Source organism: Trichechus manatus, unplaced genomic scaffold (assembly GCF_000243295.1).
Source record: "Trichechus manatus latirostris isolate Lorelei unplaced genomic scaffold, TriManLat1.0 scaffold00238, whole genome shotgun sequence".
Lineage (NCBI taxonomy): Eukaryota > Metazoa > Chordata > Mammalia > Sirenia > Trichechidae > Trichechus > Trichechus manatus.
This window is the reverse complement of record NW_004444174.1, coordinates 2,791,336-2,806,390: the sequence shown is the minus strand read 5'-3', so window position 1 is coordinate 2,806,390 and position 15,055 is coordinate 2,791,336. Positions and strand designations below refer to the sequence as shown.

General features: G+C 42.4%; 1 protein-coding gene across 1 annotated transcript in view; it reads right to left on the bottom strand.

Annotated features, from left to right (window-relative positions):
- The window catches only part of SLC6A15 (solute carrier family 6 member 15), a 66,255-nt gene extending 53,382 nt beyond the window's left edge, over positions 1 to 12,873 (bottom strand). Inside the window, exon 1 of the mRNA XM_023743143.1 lies at positions 12,712 to 12,873. The gene's annotated coding sequence lies outside the window, so the exon portion shown is untranslated. The remainder of the gene's footprint in view (positions 1 to 12,711) is intronic.
- Between the last annotated feature and the right edge of the window lie 2,182 nt (positions 12,874 to 15,055).

Sequence of the window (15,055 nt, the reverse complement as noted above, 5' to 3'; positions counted from 1 at the left end):
ATTAATAAAAAAGATAAAAAACAAAGAGCCAATCAAAAGGGGGAAACATTTTTTTTAAATGACAACACAATATCACAATTTACACATTATTATTAGTGTAGTTTGTCCAAAAAAAATTAACTATAACACACCCATCAGAATGACGAAAGTAAAAAACAGTGACAGCACCAAATGCTGGAGAGGATGCAGAAAACTAGATCAATCATACACTGCTGGTGGAAATGTAAAATGGTACAGGCGCTCTTGAAAATAGTTTTGCAGTTCTTTTTAACACTAAAAACAAACTTACTATATGACCGGTAATTGTAACTTTAGGCATTTACCTCAGGGGAATAAAAACTTACTTTCACACAGAAGCTCACACAGAAACATTCATAGCAGCTTTATTTGTAATATCCAAAAACGGGAATCCCCCCAAATATCTTTTCATGGATGAATGATTAAACAAACTGCGGTACATCTATACCACGGCATACTACTTAGCAAAAAAAATTTTAAAAAATGAACTATTGATTGTGCAACAACTTAAACTTCAAGGAAATGATGCCTAGTGAAAAGGAAAAAAACGCTAGTTTCAAAAGGATCTATACTTCATGATTCCATTTACATAACATTAGTGAAATAACATGATTATAAACAACTGATTAATGATTGCCAAGGGTTAAGGATGGAGAAGGCAAGTGGGCATGCTATAAAAGGGTAGCACGACAGAGTATAGCAACATGGTATAGTTAATTTTACTGACTGTAGCGAGGTTACATAAATCTACACATTTGATAAAATTGCATACAGCTACAGTCGCACAAAACAAGTGCATGATCTGAAAAAGCTCTACAGATTGTACCAAACTTTTTTCCACATGGCTTAAAGTTACTTACCAAGCAGCTCATAACTCAGATAGGGAAGGTAGATGTGCTATTTATTGGGCTTTGTTATATATTGAATCGTGTCCCCAAAAAATATGTGCTGTAAATTCTAACCTGTGGGTCCCTATGGAATTACTTTACCAAAAAGCTATTTGGCTGTTTTAGTCCTGGTTCCTGAGCCCCACTCAGGCGGACCTTTATACAAATTGGCTGGGGACCCCGCCCACAGGTCTGAACTTTAACTGGTTAGCCTGGGGAACCCCACCCAGTAACCGACCTTCACCAGGATAGGCTGAGGTGCCCAACCCAGTAGTTGGCCTTTACCAGGACTGGCTGCCTCCCTGCATCTGACCTTTACCTGGATTGGCTGGGGAGCCCTGCCTGGTAGCTGACCTTTCCTCAGATTCTCTGGGGAGCCCCACCTAGTAGCTGAGCTTTACATGGATTGATTAGGGAGCCCACCTTCTAATTGACAAGCAGTACGTGGGCTGTCATAAAAACCCTGGAACCTGACGGCACAGCTGTCCTAATAGCGAGGAGAGCTGCCTGAGAGTTCCCCTGAGAAGACCCATTCCAGCCAGGAGCTTATCTGAAGCTGTCCTGGTTGACAGAGACAGACACGTTCTCTGCTTCAGGGACCTTCCCAGACCTTGCCTGTATACCTTTCCCTGAGTTGTATCCTGAGTTTCCTGCCATTGACCTTGAGTTAGTTGTATCCTCAGTTGTATCCTGTTACTTCTGCATTGTTACCCTAATAAACCACATAATCGTCAGTATAGTCTGTGAGTTCTGTGTGACTGTTGCAGCGAATTATTGAACCCAAAAGAGAAACAGAGTGCCATGGGGAGAATGGCTGCTGTCAGAAATAATACAGAAGTGAGAAAACTGAGGTATTTTTGATCTCTGCCTCATAGAATCCAGCCTTATACTGATTCTGGTTCATAGGTTTTCCTTACACTCCTGTATCTATGGATGTAATCCCGTTTGGGAATAGGAGTTCTGTGTTAATCAGGCCATATCAGTTCAGGGTGTGTCTTAAACCACTCACTTTTGAGATATAAAAGGAGCAGATTAAGCACAGAAGCAAGCAAGCAAGCACAGATGGGAGGAGATAAATGCCACAGCACATGATCACCAAGGAACTGAGGAGCAGAAGCTAAAAAGAGGCAAGGACCTTCTCCCAGAGCTGACAGAGTGAGAAACTATATTCTCCTTGAGCCAGTGGACTGAATTCTAGCCTCCTAAACTGTGAGAAAATAAATTTATTTTCGTTAAAGCCATCCATTTAATGTATTTCTGTTATAGCAGCACTAGATAACTAAAAATGGCCCCTTCTACCTTTAAATAATACAATCAGGTTTTTTTATAAATTATTTTATGACAAGTCACTATATTTTATATAATATAAATAAAAAACACTGTCTATTGCCATTGTATAAACACCTGCATAAACTAAACAACCAGAATTCCAAATCATTACAAAAATTATAAAAATTTTGAAGTTTGAAAAGATCTTGATTGGGTTGCTAGGTCCTATCATATTCTCACTTGATTTCCTAACTGTTCTCCTAAGTATTTGCTCAATTTCAAGGCTTTTAATGAACAAAATAATATAAGACAGTAGAAAGTCCTGTTTTTAGAACATCTTGAGAAATGGAAAAGCCAGACTTTCTTGATCAACCTTAAGAATCCAACAAACATCAATCACTAAGGAAAAATATTCCCTGGGTACTTCCTATATTCATGAGTGTAAATATAAATCTATTTTCTGAACTAAAAATAAGTTTCATATATACAAAACTTAATTACTAAATCTAAGTATTTTCAAACACATAAAAATCTATGCAACAGACTTCGACTTCTGGGAAGATGGAGTAAAACATAGTTTTACCCACTAAGTACATTATAAATCCTAAAGATTATATATTAAGTAAACATAAGTCACTGAAAGGTGGAGAGAACAAGGCAGACCAGCTTGAGACCTCAGGAATGACAGAGTGGTGAGCCCCCTGGGTTTTCATTTTGCTTCACATAGCCCAGACTTGGAGCTGACGAAGTCTGCAACCTTGAAATGCCAATGAGCACAAACAAAAAAGCCTGTTCTCTCGAAACAAAAAACCAAAGAGAAAAGCAGCATAACAATACAGAAAACTTTTAGAAAATAATTTCTCTACTCTAGCCTAACATCAGAGTGAAACTGTGGCCCTACTCATGCCAGCAAAGGCCAACTGGGAAGCCTAGATTTCTACCTTCATCAGGTTGCAGCAAAGTGTTCCAAACCCCCAGCCATGGTTTTGCCAGAAAAGATCAAATAGAGGGGCCAAGACTTTCATTCCAACCAAGTAATAACTAGGCTCTCTACCCCATAGTGTCAGTGAAGACCACACAAAGAGATTAGACTACAACACCTACCTGGTAGTAATGAGGAGACCTTTCCCCCAACATGGGTATCAACGGAGCCTCAAAACGGAAAACTTGGATTTCTATCCCCAGCAGGCAATAACAAGGTGATGCCCCACTTGCCCTGCCAAAGTAGTAACAGAAGAAGCTACCAAAAACAGAATTTAAAAATAGAAGGTTTAAATACGATCCAAAGTTTTATAACAAAAATACACAAAAACATCTAGATTTCAATGGGAAATCACTCATCACATCAAACACCAAGAAAATGACAACTTCAATAAAAAAAGACAATTAATAGACACCAACAACAAAATGACAAAAACGTTAGAATTGTTTGACCAGGATATTAAAGCAATCACCATAAAAAGGCTTTAATGAGCAATTACAAACACTATTACAAGAAAAAAATACCAACTCTCAGCAAAGAAAGAGAAAGTGTCAGCAAAGGAAACATAAAGAACTTTATGAAAATTTTAGAACTGAAAAATAAAATAACACAATTTTTGAAAAAAATTAACAGATGGGTCCAACAGCAAAATGGAGGTGCCAGGGTAAAGAATCAGTGAAGTTAAACGAGAAATTACACAATCTGAACAAAGAAGAAAAAAACTGAAAAATAAAAATGAATAGAGCCTGCGTAACTATCTTAGTTATCTAGTGCTGCTATAACAGAATACCACAAGTGAGTGGCTTTAACAAACATAAATTTAATCTCTTACAGTTTAGGAGGCTAGAAGTCCAGATTCAGGGTGCCAGCTCTAGGAGAAGGCCTTCTCTCTCTCTGTTAGCTCTGGGGGAAGGTTCTTGTCTTCTTTCAACATCTGTGGGCCTGGCATTCCCTGGAAATCTCTGTGTGTCTTGGCATCAATCTTCCCCTGGGTCTAGAAGCTTCTCAGTGAAAGGACCCTGGGTCCAAAGGATGTGCTCCACTCCTCGATCTTCTTTCATGGTGGTAATGAGGTCCCTTGCTTCTCTCTTTTATATCTCAAAAGAGATTGACTCAAGATACAACGTAAGCCTATAGATTGAATCCTGCCTCATTAACATAACTGCCTCTAATCCTGCTCATTAACATCATAGAGGTTAGGATTTATAACACATAGGATAACTACATCAGGTCACAAAATGGAGGACAATCACACAATATTGGGAATCATGGCTTAATGAAGTCGACACACATTTTGGGGGTACACAATTCAATCCATAACAGAGACTATAAGAAAACGTATAACATTATTGCCATTGGAGTCCCATAAAGGGAAGAGAAAGAGGGCAGGACTAAAAAAAGTACACAAATAATGGCTAAGAAGTTCCAAAATTTGGCAAAAGGCAAACTTAAAGTTTCAAGAAGCTGAATGAATTCCAAGTAAGATAAACACAGAGAAATCCACACTAGGACACTAGTTATCCTCCAAATATGAAAGAACCATGGCTAGAAAAGCCAGGGGGCGAACTGCAGTGTGATTACTTTTGTGATGGCCTTTCTAGCCATGGTCTTGTAACTCCCACACAGGTGATTGTGTGATTAGGTAATTTTGGCCTACCAAGGGGATTGGTCAGTTTTGCCTTAAAAGAGAGCCAATTCCAGAGCAGAGATGAGGAGCCCACCACCATCAAGGGAGGAGAGACCTATCAGCAAGAGATGGCATGGTGGGCTTCCCAGGCCCACACAGAGAGAAAGCTGAGTGCCTCTAGGAAGAGACTGAGGGCCAGGGAGAGGCTATCCTGTTGGAAGAACTGTATCCTGAGTGTTCTGGAACCTTAATTGTAACTATTATTTCCCTAATAAGCCCCATATTGTGAGTATGGTCTGTGAGTTCTGTGTGGCCATTGCAAAGAATTATCAAACCCAGTAGAGAGTGCTGTGGGAGAGAGAGTTGGTGTCAGAATTGGTAGAGATGGAAGCGAGACAAGTCTTGTCTGGCCTCCACCTCACGGGAGTCAGCCTTGCACTGTTGATCTTGGTTCTCCCTCCCGTGGGCTTGGAGGAGGTCAGACACTGCCCCCATGCCATGTTTACAGTCAGTGTCAGAAGCAGGATTCTTTGCAATGGCTCCAGACTCGTGAAAGCATGGGACAAAGAGGCTTGGGAAGTGAAACTTTTGATTCTTAGATGGTTACATTGGTTGTTGCCACCTGTAATGGCTGAAAAGCCCCACCTGGAGTGGCCTGCGGTAAAAGCCAAGGCTAGATAAGCAGGAGGATTGATAGCTGGTCAGGGTCTTCTGGTTCCACCCAGCCAGAGGCCCAAGACCGTATGCATATGAATGGGAAGACAGTCAAGGTGCAGAAAGACTAAACTGGAATGTTTAAAAATGGTTATGTGTTATAGGATTATGCGTTTATCTGAATGTACTATGGATACTGAATGTTTCTCCTGCTTAGCGTTGTAAAACAGACCTGAATGTATGATACAAATGAATATTGGGTATTATAGATTACAGAGGGTGTGCAACTCCGCCTTCAGCCAATACTTAATTGGATATGCTAAAAGGGGAACTAGAATTTGTTCGAGAGAAACACAGGCTTTTTGTTTAAGCCAGTAGCCCTCTGTATAGAGTGCGTCAAAAACCTGAGCCTCACCCATATTTTGCATTTGAAAAGACATGCAGAACCACCCAGAACTGCTGAGAGAACAGAAGATTTGCACTTTAAGGAAGAACTTACAGAAAAAAAAGTGGCTCTTCACTTTTTGAATTTCCAGCAAGCAGTCTGCTGTTGGATTCTTTGAGGCAGGAAAAGTCAGTGCCCATCGGAAGGAACCCTCTTCCAGGACTGAAAGTTAAAGGAAGCCAGTAAGTAGGCAGTCTGGTCTTCTTGCTTGTTGTGACTGTACAACAAGGAAGTGGAGGACGTGCAGCAATGAAGAGACAGGCTGAGTCTGGACATGTTCCACTGGCACCCATTCACCCAGCCCACTGGGGCTAGAGATGAGAGAGAGAGGAAGGGCTGGCTGGTCAGAAGTAAAAGGAGTTGTTGGACTCCTGAAGTTTATGAGTGGAACCTGCTGACCAAGCCCAAGGGGGCTAGGGATGACAGTATGTGAAAAGGCTGTCTGAAGTGCTAGGCGGTGTTTTATGAACTCTAGAGCCTAAGGATGCAACCCATTATGACCTAGCTTGGATGGCTAGGGATGAGCTGACCAGAACCCAACCGAATGAAGAGAAAGATGTGTGACACCGTGAGCTGGTGTAGACTGCTGCAAGTTGATGGCTTGTTCTGGACTGGACTTTGCTTATGAGTGCAGATGCTCAAAGTTTCAACGGGAACTGAAGATTCTTCAAGACCAAGGAACATGCTTGTCTCCTCAGAGTACTGGTTTGATAGGGACAGGCAATTTAAATACTGGCTATCTATAGGGGGAGATAAAGGCATGAAGTGGCTAGCTTACATGCTTTCATGAGTGCGCTTATACAAAATGAGGGGAACAAGGGAGGATCTCCACTGAATAGACTCCTCTTTTCCTGATGGGTCTAGGGAAGAGAAGGTGTATGATTCAGCTGTGAATGTTAACTGTTAACAGGGTTACTTGTGATTGTTAAAACTGTAATTGTAGAAGCTGTAACTGTAAAAGAGTGGACTAAGGGGGAGGCACTGCTGGACTGGAGTATAGTGGCCAAACTTAAAGTCCCTTAAAGGTTTTGCTTATGCTGATACCTCATGAGACTTGGAGCAAGGGAATAATCCTCTCAGTTAAATTTTATCAAAGGCTAGAAGGAGTGAAGATGAGACACACTGTTGGAAAGCCTGACCAAATCAGATGGACACCTGCAGCAAATCTGAACGGCTGATACCTGAGTAACCTCACCCTGTGGAGTCTTGACAGACTAATTGTTAATGACCGTTTTGGACTGATACAATGATTTTGAGGGGGAAGTTAGCCTCCAAATATGAAAGAACCTTGGATAGAAAAGCCAGGGGGTGGCCTGCAGTGTGATTAATTACTTCTGTGTTGGCCTTTCTAGCCACGGTCTTGTAACTCCCACCCAGGTGATTGTGTGATTAGGTAATTGTGGCCTACCAAGGGGATTGGTCAGTTTTGCCCTAAAAGAGAGCCAACTGCAGAGCAGAGATGAGGAGCCCACCACCACCAAGGAAGGAGAGACCAGCAGGAGAGACCTGGCAGCAGGAGATGGTGCAGTGGCCTTCCCAGGCCCACAGAGAGAGAAAGCTGAGTGCCTCTGGGCAGAGACTGAGGGCCAGGGAGAGGTGTGCCTGCGAGCACAGCTGAGGAGAGGCTATCCTGTTGGAAGAACTGTATCCTGAGTGTTCTTGAGCCTCAGTTTTAACTATTAATTCCCTAATAAACCCCATATTGTGAGTATGGTCTGTGAGTTCTGTGTGGCCATTGCAAAGAATTATCAAACCCAGTAGAGAGTGCTATGGGAGGGACAATTGGTGTGGGAATTGGTAGAGATGGCAGAGAAAGGAGGCTTGTCTGGCCTCCACCTCATGGGAGTCAGCCTTGCGCTGTTGATCTTGGCTCTCCTTCCCCCTTGTGGGGTTGGAAGAAGTCAGACACTACCCCCATGCTGTTTTTACAGACACATCATAATCAAACTTCTGAAAACTAAATACAAAGAAAAAAATCTTGGAAGTAGTGGGAAAGAAATGGCACCCTACCTACATTTCAAATGACGTATTTCTCATTAGAACCCATGGCAATAAGAAGGAAGTAGAACTGCATTTTACATGTGCTAAAAGAAAAGAACTGTCAATCCAGAATTGTATATCCTGTGAAAATATCCTTCAGTAGTGAGGGGAAATTAAGACATTCTCAGATGAAGGAAAACCAAGAGAATTTGTGTGAGCCAACCTACCCTAAAAAGATGGCAAAAGGAAGTTCTCTAAACACAAAGGAAATGGTAAAAGAAAGAATCGTGGAACATGAGGAAGAAAGAAAAATGGAAAGAGTAAAAACATGGGTCAATACATTTTTCTCCTGTTGAGTTTTCTAAATTACGTTTGAAAATTGAAGAAAAAAGTATAACACTGTCTGATGTGGTTCTAAATGTATGCAGAGCATATATTTGTATTTAAACCAGGAAGGGTAAAAACCTAAACCAAACCCGACGTCATCAAAGTGATTCCAACTCATAGCAACCCTACAGGACACAGCAGAACTGCCCCATAGGGTTTCCAAGGCTGTAATCTTTACCGAAGCAGACTGCCACATCTTTCCCCTGAGGAGCAGCTGGCAGGTTCAAACCGCTGACCTTGCAGTTAGCAGCCAAGGGCTTAACCACTACACCACTCTCAAAAAAAATGGAACAACAAAAAACTTCAGTATACACACTAAAAAAATATGTATTTCTGTGCTGATATAAATGACTAAAAGAATCTACCAATTGTCATCTGCTACTCTAAGATAATTATTACCAGGAATATAAATAGGAAATTTTTTATAAATTGAAAAACAACAAAATACCCATGTGCCTTACTAATTTTATATCTTATGTCTGAAAACTGCTTTGCAGGGGTTTTCAGTTGTTAGTGTCACTTTAGAATTTTTTTTAATTTGTATTTTTTTAATAAATAGTATAGTAATATGATATTAAAGAACATATTCTCTCATCATTTTGCCGCAGAATATCTAGTTGGCCTCTTCCTCCCTATAAATAACCAAAGTCCTCCAGAGATATTTCGTGAATATTGAAGCTAATGGGTCTTCCTCTCCTTTTTACACAAATGCTTCTATATGCATAGTTCTGCATCTTGGTTTTCACTTAATCAATCTTCAAAAAAATTTTATTTCTATACAATAGCTTCCTCACTTAAAAAAAAAATGATACTGTAGCATGTGAGCGTATCATATATTTAGGTTGTGATAATTTGCCGCTACAGTGTTCCAACAAATAACTTTGTATATCTTGCATTTGCATATCTGTAGAATAAATTCCTAGAAGTGGAACTGCTTAATCAAAGGGTATGTAAATTTTATAATTTTGATAAATATTGCCAAATAGCCCTTCACAGAGGTTGTCCAGTGTGCACTATCCCCTAAAATGCATGCGTGTCTGCTTCCCTCTGTGTTCTTTAATACGGTGAGTCATCTTTTTGATCTTTGCTAACCTGACAGGTAAAAAGCTCCCAAGATAAGCATTCTAGTCAAGGATAATTATCAATCAATCTTATAGTGTAAGGACTACCTTAGTGTATTAATCACAAGGAAACAAAGTGACCTTCAAGCTGAAAATAGCTCTATCTTGTTGTATCAAGTCTATGATACCACGCATTTAAACTACCCTGTAGCCCAGCCTATCCTTCAAACAAACCGTTGCCCTCCAGTTGATTCCGACTCATAGTTGCATAGCGGCCCTATAGGACAGAGTAGAATTGCCCCATAGGGTTTCCAAGGAGCAGCTGGTGGAGTTGTACTGCCGCCGACCTTTTGGTTAGGAGCCGAACACTTAACCACTGTGCCACCAGGGCTCCAGTCTAACCTTAGCGTTTGTTAGTCACAGAAAAAGAAAAGAATGGTAAGTATTAATCAAAGAATATTTGAGCAGATAAATTTTTGTTCATCAAAATATTATTTACCAAATACTGTCAGAAGAGTAGAGCCTGATGGTGCAGTGGTTAGGAGCTATGGGGAGCTACGGCTGCTAACCAAAAGACTGGCAGTTCAAATCCCCCAGCCACTCCTCGGAAACCCTATAGGGCAGTTCTACTCTGTCTTATAGGGTCACTATGACTCAAAATCAACTTGACAGCAACAGGGTTTTTGTTTGGTTGGTTGGTTGGTTTTAGTCAGAGGAGTAGTTAAGATTCAAATTATTAGGCAAATTGGAAATAAGTCTATAACTTCTTGCCATGTAAACCTGAATGTTTTTCATGCATCAGACTACGGCCATGGATTACTCTTAATGCCATCTGCTGAAAAACCATTTTAAAATCTACTCTTCATAGGACCATATTAATATCTCCAAGCACCTATAAAACCCACTGCCGTCCAGTAGCTTCCAACTCATAGCGACCCCATAGGGTTTCCAAGGCTGTACATCTCTATGGAAGCCAGCTTCCACAGCTTGCTTTCTCCCACGGGGCCGCTGGTGGTTTCAAACCACCAACCTTTGCGTTAGCAGTCGATCTCAGTAACCACTGCACCCCAAGCACCTATATGTAGGCAGTAATAAAAAACTAACATACTCTCCAAAAGAAGTTTTAAAAAAATGAGAAGTAAAAGAAAAGCTTTTGGAACTCTTGATAATACTTGAGGTCTCTTTGTGATCTGCCATTCTAATACTTGAGGTCTCTTTGTGATCTGCCATTCTAAATCAATGGTTTTTTAATTATCTGGACGATAACCTCATAATTTTTTTTAAATGCAAATTTCTTACCTATTCATACACAAATTTTATTTTATGACAGGACAAACAGGTTTTTCTTAGCACACACACTGCAAAATTTGATCAGTAGATAAACTAGTAACTATAAATATGGAGTTTAAGTAATTAACTTATTTTAAATGTTTCAATAACTGACACAAGGCAGCTCATCTGATTACTGGCATTTTAAATACCTAAGTTATGGAACTTTAAAATTCCCTACTATTTCTTATTTACTTTATTAGTTGGGTGACAGGACACTTATTTCCTAGAAACGTATAAATTTCATTAAAATATTACATCTTGAGTTACACATACTGGAAGGATTAAGTAATTCTTGAATCAATAATTACTTTCAAAATAGTGGTAATTCCTGTCTTCCTGAAAAATAAGAATACACTGAATGTTTCACTTAGAGGTAAATGGTAAACGAAATAAATTTTAAAACAATATATTTTACTCCAATAAGTGTGCATGGTTATGTGGATAGGAAAAGTAATAACGCACTCACAAAAATAATATAGATGATTCTGTTGGTTGAATACCCTAAATTTAACATAAGAGAAATGCACATACTCTTGAAAAAAAAAAATCAACCTATCATCAAGTATTTACTGAGTACCTTCTTTCTAAAAGTCAAGCCCAGTACCAGCCGCCGAAGTCATAGCGGGATCTGTATCTCAGTAATCTGCGTGCAGAAGCCAGGGCTGGGTGGGGTGAGGAGCTTTGTCGGTAGAGAATGATACTCCCCAAAGCAAACACATTTTCCCCAATGTCCTGGAAAAGCATCCAGGCACCGAAAGGTAAATAACAGCTTTAAAGAACGGGAGATGAGGACCCTAAATGCAGAATATAAAGCAAACTCATCACTCCTCCAGTGCCTCGCACTAAAGGTGCTGACTAAATCGGTCTACCTTTAAGACCTGGAAGGGAAACTGCCCGACCAGAGGCTCGGTAGCAGTCTCATTTGCATAAGCACCCAAACACTGCCGACGTCAACGCGCCGGGTCCGTATCTCGCCCTGTCATACTCCACCAGCCATTTCCCCACGCGGAAGTATGGAAAAGGAGACACTCGAAAAACGAGAGCCCGGGGCCTCGCTATCCTTAAACTAAGCACGTCAGACGTCGCTTCTTTGCCCCACGGAAAAGAATTCCCACTCCTGCAGCCCCTGCGACCGGGTGCGTCACTCCTGCCCTAGGGACGTCTCTGGCGTTTTGATTCATTCATCTTTACAAGGTTGGTGTTCTCTTAAAGACGTAAAGGCGCTTCCTATAGTCAAAACCTTCCTCTGCCCCGGCCATACAAGACCAGCCATGTGAATGAAACGTAGAAACGGTCTAGGTTCCCAAATTCTTGCTATTCTCTCCTTAAAATCCCCAAGCACCACCACCATCACCGCCACCCTCTCCAATTCCAGGATGCGCAAAAAACAGGCAAGCTGTGCTTCTTCTGCAGCCACGTGCCCTGTCCGCGGCAAAAGGCCCGACTTTAGGACCATTTACCGCAGGATGTCTCCAGCAAAAGACAACTAGAGTGACGTGAAAACCCTGCCTTTGGTAGTCGTCTTCCGCAGTTGCAAAAGCAAGGAGAAGCGAATGAGGAATGAGCCTCTTTCTTCTCTCGGTCCCACTGCCCACCCGCAAGAGGTTCGGCTTCCAATTCACTAAGCGCCTCCCTCGGTCCCGACCCTCCCAGCTTTCTCTTTGGACTTCCGCAAGTCGGACCCCACCCTTCATCCAACCCCGACTTGACTGGGAAACGAGTAGGTCTCCCGGGGATGCCGTGGGAATTTCCACGACGAGAAAGAAGGATGGCGGCACATTTCTACCCATGTGCCTCCCCATACACGCCGCTTCTTGCCCTCGATTGTGAACAGGTGCGGGGCGCAGAGCCTGGAGGATCACTCGCCGAGCCCAGCCTCGCCCTCCACTGGCTTTTGAGCCGCCCTCCTCCACTCCACCCCACCCCACAGTTCGCCAGGACAAGGTCTGAGCCCTTCCAGGGTCTGAGCCATCAATTCCGGTCTTCCCCGGTCCCCGGGCTCCCGGGTGGTTACTGGCGAGCCCTACCCCACCCCAACCATGTCCTTAGCATTTGGAGCGTGTCATTACCGTTAGTGTGTTTTGTCGGGGCGCCTCTTTGCTGCTTCCTCGTCCCGGCAGTGGCAGAAGCCGCGAAAAGACCGGGTCCAGGTGGTGGCTGTGATGAAGACCTCAGAGGAGCTGTTTGCAGAGTAGCAGATGCTTGCCAAGCGCGGGCCCTGGGGTTGGGTTTCGGGGTCGCTGCCCTGCGGGCTGGGGAGGAGAGACTCGTGAGCGCCTGTGTGTCTGCCAGGGAAGGAGCACGGGATGCAGGCGCGCGGGTGCGTGCGCATGTGTGTGTAAGTGAGTGTGTGAGTGAGGGTGTGACGGAGGCGCCCACGTGCCTAGCCCTCCGGTGCTGCGGGCGCTGACAAGCTGCGGAGTGGGGGAAGGCTGCGGGGGTAGGGGCGGAGAACTGGGTGCTGCAAGTCCCGGCCCCACCGCCCCTTGACGCAGAGGCTGCTGCGGCTGCCTGGCGGCATCCTCCCTGCGCCCAGAGCTGGGCATAAGGGGCTCAGGATGGACCTAGGGAAGCCGTGCTCCAAAGCAAAACAAAACAAACACACTCAGTTACTCCGGTCCTCACCCAGCCCACTCAACCGAAAGGATGAGCACCAGTTGCCGCCCACCCACACACCCTCGCCTTTGTCTTAGCGAGGAAAACAATGGAAATGACCCCCCCCCCCGTCACCCTTTTGAGTGTTCTCCAAGAGTCAGTAACGGGACTAGGAGTTAGGAAGAAGGAGATGATCCAAAGAAGCCTTTTTCTTAGCTTTATCACCACACTGGCCATTCACATCTCTTGCAAGAGAAAAGCACTCTGGGCGTTTTCTTCTCCAGCAGTAGTCCGGTAGTGCTCAGTGATTCTGGGTAGGGTATGAAGAGCTGTTTTAGGGAGCAGGTGCTCACCCTGCATTGATCCTTCAGTATCTCTTCTGAAATTGGTCTCATTACAAGGTGAGAGGCTGGATTACCTCTTGTGACAATCAGGATGGGCTTATAATTAAACCACGTGGAAAATTCCTAAAATATACATCACTGAGCACAAAACTTATCTTCCTTTTGAAAAATGGCTGAATCTTCCGCGGAACAGGGCATATGCCCTACGGATTAAGTTTTCGATCCTTGAAACTTTCAAAATTTGATAGATATGCAAAATTAAACTAATACACATTGTAGCAGAAAAGTTCAGTGACTTGGCAATGTACTTTTTTATAGCTAATATTACTGTAAAAAAATACTTTTGTTTTCTCTTCGGCCTTCCAACAATACCTCAGATTTTGAAGGTTTGAATCCAATTAAGATTGAATTAAATAATAAGGCTATTGCAGGCAGGTTTTACATGCACTGAAAAATCTCCTGGAAAGAAATCACAAGACCTAAATTTCAGGTCAGAACATTGCTACTAATCCTTAGCTTTTAAAGCAGCCAAAAGAGCTTTTTCTCAGCGTCTCCTCCAATCCTACCTTAAAAAATAAATAAATAAAAATGGATTTAATCCCCCTGAATGCTCCTCCCTTCCATGGGTAAGTAAATGCTCTTTGAGAGATGCACCACAGGAAAAAATAAAAATAGTTACAATAAATCTCTTATCAAACATCTTGTATGATTTGCTTTTTACTTCACAGCTTTGTGACCAAAAAAATGAAAAAAACTCATTGCTGTGGAGTTGATTCCACCTCACAGCAACCCTACAGGACAGAGTAGAACTGCTCCATAGGGTTTCCACGGAGTGGCTGGTGAATTCAAACTACTGACCTTTTGGTTAGCAGCCATAGCTTGTTGTAGCTCTTAACCACTGTGCCACCAGGGCTCAAAATAGGCAGGAAAATACTTATGTTAATATAAGATACAGTAAAGATACAGTTAAGATACAGTAGCAATGTTACCTATGCAACAACTGAGAAAAATTTGTAAAATTTGTAGAGCTAGTCCTCCATAGAAGCCCTGGTGGCACAGTGGTTAAGAGCTTGGTTACTAACTGAAAGGTCGATGGTTTGAACCCACGAGTTGCTTTGTGGGAGAAAGATTTGGCAGTCAGCTTCCACAAAGACTACAGCCTTGGAAACCCTATGGGGCAGTTCTGTGAGTTGGAATTGACTCAACGGCAAGGGTTTAGATCCCCCATAATCATAATTAGTTTTATCTATGGGAAACAAAATTATCTGTATGCTTGCAAGAACGGTTAACAGTAATACAAAGGCCTAACTACCTCAAAGGATTCCTCTTTCACACTTTTCATTGATGCTTGACACCTACCTCAAATACGTAAACAAAGTCGCAAGTCACAAAATATTTGTAGTTTGGCACAATTACCTTAAAAATGACTGATACTAATTTATGTTTTGATGCCAAAGAGGAGAAGTAGGAGAAA